The sequence below is a fragment of the Beta vulgaris genome, chromosome 4 (genome assembly GCF_026745355.1).
Source record: "Beta vulgaris subsp. vulgaris cultivar EL10 chromosome 4, EL10.2, whole genome shotgun sequence".
NCBI lineage: Eukaryota > Viridiplantae > Streptophyta > Magnoliopsida > Caryophyllales > Amaranthaceae > Beta > Beta vulgaris.
The window spans coordinates 22933112-22943107 of record NC_079205.1 but is presented as its reverse complement, the minus strand read 5'-3'; positions in this window follow the sequence as shown (position 1 = coordinate 22943107).

Genomic DNA, 9996 nt, shown 5'->3' with positions numbered 1-9996 from the left:
GTAATGTTATTTATTCTTTGAGAGATGAGATAGAGCTATGGTGGAAACACAAAAAAAGAATAATCTTTTAGAGGATCTTGGACTTCGGATCGAACGAGTTTAAAATGGCCTTGGATACTAAGACTTACCCTTCGTACTTAAGGAAACCAAAAGCTATGGAATTCACTAATCCGAGGATGGGGACAATATATGTTAATGAATATTATAGCGAGTTTTTGGAGTTAATGAGGCTTGCACTTGATATAATACCATCCGGGGCCCTAAAGGCCCAAAGGTTTGATCAACGGTTAACTTAAACTATACAAAGTAAGCTGGGACGTGTAACTTTTAAGACTCTTGATAAAATTTCTGGTAGAGCTGCTCACTTATATGGGACTAAAGGAAGAGAGATTTAAGGGACCTCCTCCTGGGAAAAGAGGAAATATCAGAGCAATGGAAATCAACAAAGTGAGGATAAGAAGCCTAAGAGAAATGGTCGTTTTTAACTAAACTGAGAAAGATAATAGTTACCTTAGTCGGAAGCCTAATGGGAACCAAGGCAATGAAAAGAAAACTGAGAGAACCTTTTTCTGCAAAAGGTGTGATAAGAACCACCCTGAAAGGATTGTGAAGGCAACTTGGTGACGTGCCGTTATTGTCAAAAATTGAGGCATTAAGAGTATGAGTGCTTTAAATCTAGTGGTGAACCTTCAATCAAACCTGATCCGAGTAGTAAGGCCCCTCAAAATGATTAACACATGTTAGCTTCTTCAAATGTTGGTGCTAAACCAGGGATGGGGAGTCATTCTAAAGGTAGAGTTTTTCTCATGAACTACTGTGAGCTGAGAATGTTTTTGAGGTAGTAGTTGGAACCATTTCCATTAATTCTTTGTCTGTCAAGGTGTTATTGATTTTGGAGCATCTCATTCTTTATTTCTAGCACTTTAGTTGAAAAGTTCCAGTTAAACAGTCCAATGTCTATATCATTAGAAATTGCATTGACATAAGGGGAGATGTTTAATTGTACTAGGTTGCATAATCAAGTACCTTTAGTGATAGTTGGGGTGAACTTTCCACTCGACTTAGTTAAGTTTGACTTGTCATACCTTGATTTAGTTTTGGAGATGGATTGGTTGGGAAAATTAAAGGCTCAGATTGATTGTGAGGCCCAAAAGGTGTCCTTTAAGAAAGAAAGGTTGACTTATAGGAAGCTTGAGCAGGAGAAAGGAATGAAGGTAGTGTTTGCGATGAGAATTTAATCTTAGGTGAAGAACGGGCTTCCATTATTTATATGTGGAGTTAAGAGGATTGATAATGAAGATGAGAATAGGGAGGTTTCGGTTGTATCTGAGTTTCTAGATGTGTTTCATGAAGAGATACCAGGTATGCCACCTGTTAGGGATCTTGAGTTCATTATAGACTTCATGCCAGGAATTGGAACTATTTCAAAGGCTCCATATAGAATGGCTATTGCTGAGATGAAAGAGTAAAAATTTCAGTTGGAGGAGTTGTTGGAAAAGGGTATATAAGACCTAGTTCGTCTCTGTGAGGTGGACCTGTATTGTTCGTGAAGAAGAAAGATGGTAATTTAAGGTTGTGCATTGATTACCGGGAGTAGAAAAATGTGACGATAAAGAATAAGTATCAACTTCCTAGAATAGATTATTTATTTGATCAGTTCAGAATGGGGATTTTCGCGAAGATAGATTTGAGGTCATGTTATCACCAATTGAGGATTACTGAGGGTGTTATTCCTAATACAATGTTTAGGATGTGTTATGGTCACTATGAGTTCAAAATGATCTCGTTTGGTTTGACCAACGCACCTGCAGTGTTCATGGATTTGATTCATAGGATTTTCAAGTCATACTTAGACAAATATGTGGTTGTGGTTATAGATGATATTTTGATATATTCTAAGGATAGGAGCAGTCAGGAGTTGCTTTGGAGGGAAGTTTTGTCTAAGCTGTGGGAGCATAAGTTGTACGCCCAAGCTCTCTAAGTGCGAGTTCTGGTTGGATTAGGTTGGATTTTTAGGACATGCTATCTCAAAGGAAGGAGTTTCGGTGGATCCTGCTAAGATTCAAGCAGGGCTTAATACCGAAGACGATCTCTGACATAAGGAGTTTACTTGGGTTAGATGGTTATATCGAAGATTTTTCAAGGATTTCTCGAAGATCTCGAGATAATTGACTAGCATGATGAAAATGTATGTTGTGAGGAAGCTTTTTCATCGTTGAAGAAAATGTTAACAACAACACATATTTTAGCTCTACCTGATGAGAGTTAGTAGTATGATGTTTATAGTGATGCTTTGAAATTTGGTTAGGGTGTGTATGATGCAGAACACGAATGTCATCACTTATGCTTCTAGGTAGTTTAAACCATATGAGGTGATTTATCCAACCCATGATCTTGAATAGTGTTTGCTTTGAAGATATGGCGACACTAGTTATAAGGGGCAACGTGTAAGTTGTACACGAATCATAAGAGCTTAAAGTATATTTTCACTCAGAAGGAGTTGAACATGAGGCATAGGTTGTGGATCAAATTGATCAAGGATTACGATTTGGAGATCAATGTCAGGAAGGGAAAGCTAATTTTGTTGTTGATACATTAAGTCAGAAGTCGAGTCATTGAGATAATGCAATGGTGCTGTCGGGTGAGTTATTTGTAGAGTTTCAGAAACTTTAATTGGTTGTATTGGAAGAAGGAGGTGTTGAATAATTGTTGGATTATTTGTCAATTCAACCTCGATCTATAATGAGACTAGGGAGGGTCAATAAAAGGATGAAAAGTTAGTAAAGATTCGAGAGAAGATCGAGGATGGTTAGATGTTGGATTTCCAGATAGCGGATGATGGAAGTATCTATTTGAAGGGGAGGTGGTGTGTACCAAGTAATATAGAAGAGTTGAAGCGAAAATTAATGAAAGAAGCTTGTAGCTCAACTTATTTAGTACACCTAGGTGGTGATAAGTTGTATAAGGACATGCAGCAAACGTTCTGGTGGCCAAACATGAAGTCACATGTAGCAGAGTTCGTGCTAAGTGTCTCACATGCCAAAAGGTGAAGTTTGAGCACAAGAGGCCACAAGGAAAGGTTCAGCCTTTGGATATTCTGAGTTGGAAATGGGATTTTATATCAATGGCTTGTATGTCTGCATTACAAGAAATGATACGATTTGGGTGGTGAGTACATCGTTTAACTAAATCCGTGACTTTCATACCTATGTAGAATACTTAGTCGATTGATCAATTAGCTACAACATATATTTGAAGTGGGTGGTGAAATATCATAGTGTGCCTATGGACTTTATTTTGGATCGTGTTTCGTGGTTCTTGTCAAACTTTTGGCTTTGTAGAAGGCTTTAGGCACTAATTTGTTAATGAGTGCAACATTTCATTGGGCTACAGATGGTAAAGCAGAACAATTTCACACCTTAGAATTATGTTGCGATCTTGTGATATGAAGTGTCAGGCTTCGTGGGAGGATTTCTGGGATTTGATAGAATTTTCCTACAACAACAATCATCATGCAAATATTGGTATATGTCCGTTTAAGGCTTTACATGGTCGATAGTGTAGAAGTCCAGTTTATTGTAATGACATTAGTGAAACCGTGGTGCTTGGACCCGGGTTCCTCGAACCGATGGTGAAGGAAGTGAAAATGATTCAGGAAAAGATTAAGGCAGCTCAAGATCAGCGGAAGAGTTATGCTGATTTGAAGAGTAGGGTTGAAGAGTTTCTGTTTGGAGAGAAGGTATTGTTGAAAATATATCCAATGAAAGGGGTGATGCGATTTGGGAAGAAGGAAAACGTAAGCCCAAAGTATATCGGGGAATATGAGGTGTTAAAGAATATCGAAAAAGTGGCATATAAGTTGGATTTGTGTAACGAATTAAGTCGAGTCCACAAATTGATCCACATATTTCAGTTAAGGAAGATCCACAATATCCCTAATATATGTGTTCCCTTTCCTTGTTCCTTCCAAAATTACCTTCTTAGTTTTAATGTTAATGATCAAGCATTTTTCATTATTAAATTTGAAAACATTTCCCTTGTCACAGAATTGGGAAATTGTAACAGCCCATTTTCCCGAGCTGCTAGCGAAACACACTTGACAACCATAAACTAGAATCTAAAACTTAATTAATAAAATTGCAGCGGAAAAATATCCTTAAATACACCAATAACTCGACTAATATCCCCAAATATTATACATCGAAAATATCAATAACTATTCTCAAACCAACTATCCAAAATACAAGCTTAATCCTTAAGCTACTATGACACCTTGATCTTGCTCCACGTCGAATTCCGAGCTCTAAATATCAAACCTGCAAATTAAAGGGGAGAAATACAAAACAAACAAAATTCCAAAATGAGTGGAAAACTCGTAACCTTTACTTCAGCCCGTTATAAACATTTTATTTCTCATTTTCATCTCGTTACAACGCTGGCATAGCTCACTCTCTTAAACAAATCAGTGGCAAGTACAGGCTTTGGACAAAGGACAAACACTGCCTCCCAGATTCGTTATGGAGCCCAGCAATACTACCCCCAAGGTTCGTTATGGAGCGTAGCCAACCGTATCAGGTCAAAAGAGTAACCATCCTCCACCCATACCTTGCCCACTTACTATTTTCAGTTCATAAACTAAGCCAGCAAAACATTTGCATATTCATATTATCAAATAACATTTTCACAATCCACACATTCATAACTATGGCCATAGTACGAACTTAAGTATCAAAAACAAAACCGAGATTCATACACACATGGGCGTAAGTAATACATTTTTACTGAACATAAAAGTTACTTGAACCGCAATCCAACTCCAACACCATAATCTCCTTCACTAATATTTGATCTCCAAATGAGACTCAAACTTCATAATCGTTACCTCATAACAATAACGATAATCAATAACCAAACTTAGACTAATTTAAACTAGAAAATATAATCATAACTAATTTCCAATTCCAAAATCATAACTAGCAACAACCCAACAACCACCACTGCAACAACGCTTCATCACCACCAACAATGCCAACAACAACTAAACAACGACAATCCAACGACAACAATACTACAACAACATAACAATAACATAATAGCTGCAACAATAATTCAAGAATCACAATAGCCACCACCATAAAATGACAGTAGCAACAACGTGAAATAACGGCGTTTCCGTAGTGCGAAATCGCACCATAACAGCCCACAACGAAGGAGACAAAAGAACTGGACAACAACAAGAACAACAACAAACAATAACGCAACAACAACAACAACTTCACCACTAACAATAACACCAACACCAACATCGACCACGCATCAACACCACAACAATAACAACAACATTGGGCTAAACAAGACTGGAAATCAGAATTTAAAGAGGTTGATATACCTCTGCTCACAAGAGCAGCGACGCGAAGAACAAAGAGAGGGAGTTTCGAAGCTTCAGTGCACAGCAGCGGAGCTTCGCTAGGCTTGCTGAGCACCGGCGAGATAGCAGCAGGCCACGGGGCGCAGGACAATAGCATCAACCAGCCGCACGACGACACAAGAACAAGGGAGAGAAAAGAGGGCTACAGCAACCACGACCAACAACACAACACACGAGAGAGATGAACAGGGGCTGCGAAGTGCAGCGCCGGTCTCCAAAAGCCGTAGAAAAACATCGGCGAGGAACGAGGATGGAGCTCCGGCGAGGCAGAGAGCAGAGGCGAGAGAGAGATTAAGGGGTTTGGGGTTTTCGGGAATTTTCACGGGGGTTGGGGTTTTGAGACTTGAAGACACGGGAGAGAGAAAGAAAATGAAATTGGGGTTTGGTTTCGCAATTAAAGAAACGGTGAGGATAAGATCAACAAAATGAAACTGACTTTGGTTTGTTTTTCAAATTTGTGAAACACCACTCAACTAATTGCACAAACCCAAAATATAAAATAATAATAATAATAGAAATTATCTCATATAATTAAATAAATAATTACATTATAACAAGACAAAGAATAATACTCCACAACTCAAATAAAATATGATTTTCGAAACATAATTAACTCAATAATTATAATTAGGTTTTAATTAAATGCTCTTAAAAACAGGGCTATTAGAGAAATACTCAACAGATTATGTTTTAGTCCTTCAACTAAAAATACATTTTCAATGGAGTGTGATGGTGACTTACCAACCTTACCCATGGCAACTATGTTACCTTTCTTATTGTCACCAATGTACACTTCCACTTTATAGGTTGAGAGTGAGATAAACTTAGATTTGTCGCCTGTCATATGCTTGGAACAACCACTATCAAGATACACGTGTTGTTCCTCCTCCAACTGCAAAAATCAACTAATTGTTAGTTGTATGAGCCCCTTGTTTCGTTGGTTCCTGTTCTTGACTAGGACTTGATTTGAATACCCATTTCTTGTTACTTATTTTCACATTTTTGCCAATCATTTCAGTTTTTAGTTAACATATGTTAATGTAATGACCTACCTTTCCACAGTACATACAAAATTTATAACTAGGTAGGTCAACATATTTCTTGTTCTTGTTACTTTTCTTATAGTTTTCAAAACCAAGACCTTATTTTCTTTTAGTTTGTGGTCTCTCAATCCACTTAGGAATGGCCATCGTTTTGCCTCTGTTCCTTGCAACAACCAGTTCCTTCTTAAGATTACAGATTTGTTCCTTCAAAATAATTTTCTCTTTATTCAAATTTTCGATTTCAGATTTGTATCCTTTCAAAGGGGTTGATCTAATATCAGAGGAACTTAGAACAGGGACAAATTCCTTTAAGTGTGAAATTTCTATTAATTAATAATTTTTTTTCACACTCTCATAATATTCTTTGATTTTTAAATTTTTATCAAACAAATCAAAGAATCTAGTTTCAACATATGTTCTCATTTTCTTAAGTCATTCTATATGTTATTTGGAAACTTTAAGATCTTGTTCAGTTTGTTAACGTTTTTCACGTTCATCTATACATTCAAGAATTGCATCATAAAGAAGATCATATATTTCAGGCCTAGTTTTGCAATCTAAGTCTGACTCAAGTCCATGTTGGCTTACCTCAACATTTTCTTCATCTTCTTTTTCATCAATGTTTGCCATGAGGCAAGGATTTGATGTTTCTTCAGTTTGTTGTTCTTCTTCCTCTTCCGTCTCTGAATCTCCCCAAGCAACTATCATTGCCTTATGAACGTTCACCTTAGAGAAAGGTGCCTTGGATTCCTTGCTCCTTTCAGCGAAGTGTTCCTTGTTCCTTTCTTTGGTTTTATCGTTTCGCCAAAGTGGACATTCCTTGATGAAGTGATCTGTACTCCCACATTTATGACAAGCAGCTTTATTAGAAAACTTTTTAGTTTTACCTTTGAAGTTCCCATTCTTCATGTTCCTATACACCTTTCGAAATTTTCGAACCATGAGAGCTGCTCATCCATCTCCCCTGCTCGAGCACTCGACTCCCTCTCTTGCTCCATATCATGCGTCAAGTCCCGTTCACAGATCGAGATATATTATTTCAATGCCTCAAGCCTCGAGAGACGCTTACATGCCTCGGCCTTTTGATTGCATGAGGACGCTTACCTTGCTCAATGAAGATGAGTATAGTGTTCGAAGGTCGCATGAAGCCTTTGGTCTGCTCGAAGAAGGTCTTAAATATTCGAAAAGTTGGAAGTTGGCGCCTTATTGTCATTTTCTTGAGTTATAATGCCATTCATATTTGTTATAATGGCCCACATGGAAAAAGACAAGTCAACATTTAATACATGGTTGTTATTAGGTGTGTGCATTACAAAAGGCACCAAAGTGGATTACAAGATACAAGTTACAAGCACATATATTGGTGATTGGCACTTGGCCCACTTGTATAGATATACATTATATACTTGGTCCATAAAGTTGAAAACTATTTTCAGATTTAGTAACAATCTACAAAATTCCGCTCAAAACACGATATACAGAGGGTCTTCTATCGCATATTGAGCGTGGGGGCTAATGTTTGGGCCCAAAATATGGCGAGCCCACTAACATACGACACAGAGAAAATACCCTCACCGGGAACTAAGCCTCACATATTAGTCCATAGCCTTGCTAGGCCCATAATCACTGAATGAACAAAAATACCCTACTGGCAATATAAATCACAGCTCCCTATAAATAGGGAACACATCCCCATAACTCAGGTATCGAATCTCTCACTACTTTCTCCCTCCACAAAGTTATTTATTGACTTGAGTGTCGGGGGAGCGTTCCCAGGATACCCCCGGGGTAGGTTTCCTTATTTTGCAAGATTATAGCTGACCAAACGAGGTCTGCTCGAAATGGACAGAGGCACAGCTCGAGACGACTCTCTAAATATCATATCCTAGTTTTTCACCCGAAACAGGTACCCTGGACGAAAGCCTAATGGGAACCAAAAGAATGGAAAGAAACCTAAGGGAACCTTTGCTGCAAAAGGTGTGATAAGAACCAACCTGAAAAGGATTGTGAGGCCAACTTGGTGACGTGTCGTTATTGTCAAAAATTGGGGCACCGAGAGTATGAGTGCTTCAAAAAGCTGGTGGAGAACTTGCATTCAAACCTGACCCGAGTAGTAAGCCCCTTCAAAATGATTAAATGAAGTTAGCTTCTTCGAATGCTGATGTTAAACCAGGGATGGGGAATTAATCTAAAGGCAGAGTTATCATCATGAACCGCCGTGAGGCTGAGAATGTTTCCGAGGTAGTAGTTAGAAACTTTTTCATTTATTCACTATCTGTCAAAGTGTTATTTGATTATGGAGCATCTCGTTCATCTATTTCTACCACTTTAGTGGAAAAGCTAGAATTAAGTAGTCCAATGTTTATTTCATTAGAAATTGCATTGACATAAGGGGAGATGTTTAATTGTACTAGGTTGCTTAGTCAAGTACCTTTAGTGATAGTTGGGGTGAACTTTTCGTCTAACTGAGTTGAGTTTGACTTGTCAAACCTCGATTTAGTTTTGAGGATGGATTGAGTGGGAAGATAAAAGGCTCAGATTGATTGTGAGGCCCAAAAGGTGTCTTTAGTGGGTTCCAAGAAAGAAAGGGTGACTTGTAGGAAGCTTGGAAGGAGAAGGGAATGAAGATAATGTATGCGAAGAAAATTCAATCTTATGTGAAGAAGGGGTCTGTTATTCTTATGTGGAGTTAAGAGGATTGAAAAGGAAGATAAGAATATGGAGGTTTCAGTTGTATTTGAGTTTTCTGATGTGTTTCCTGAAGAGATAACGGGTATGCCACACGTTAGGGATCTTGAGTTCACTATAGACTTCGTGCTAGGAACCGAACCTGTTTCAAACACTCCTTATAGAATGGCTCCAGCTGAGATGAAAGGGTTAAAAGTTCCGTTAGAGGATTTGTTGGAAAAAGGGTATATAAGACCTAGTTCGTCTCCTTGGGGTGCACCTGTATTGTTCGTGAAAAAGAATGATGGTATTTTAAGGTTGTGTCGTGATTACTGGGAGTTGAACAATGTGACGCTCAAGAATAAGTATCAGCTTCCGAGAATAGATGATTAATTTGGTCAGCTGAAACGAGCCATGATTTATCTTCTCGAAGATAGATTTGAGGTCAGGTTATCACTAAATGAGGTTGATCAGGATGATATTCCTACGATTGCGTTTAGGATGTGTTATGGTCACTATTAGTTTGCAGTGATGTCGTTTGGTCTGACCAACCACTTGCAGTGTTCATGGATTTGATGCATAGGATTTTCAGGTCATAGTTGGACAAATATTGTTGGAGTATGTCCTATGCTCAAGTGCATAACTCAAAAGTTTTAAATTATTAATTATATCCCATATAGTTTGGGTAGTCATGATGCTTTCCTAGGAGCCAATCTTGACTTGTAATATTAATAAACGATTAATATTTACTACTAAACTATATTGGACATACAGGGTCACACATAAACTACATTGTTGATTAGTTAGTCTTTTTAAGATTAATATTATACAATAATGCCAATATGTTCTTTTGTCCAT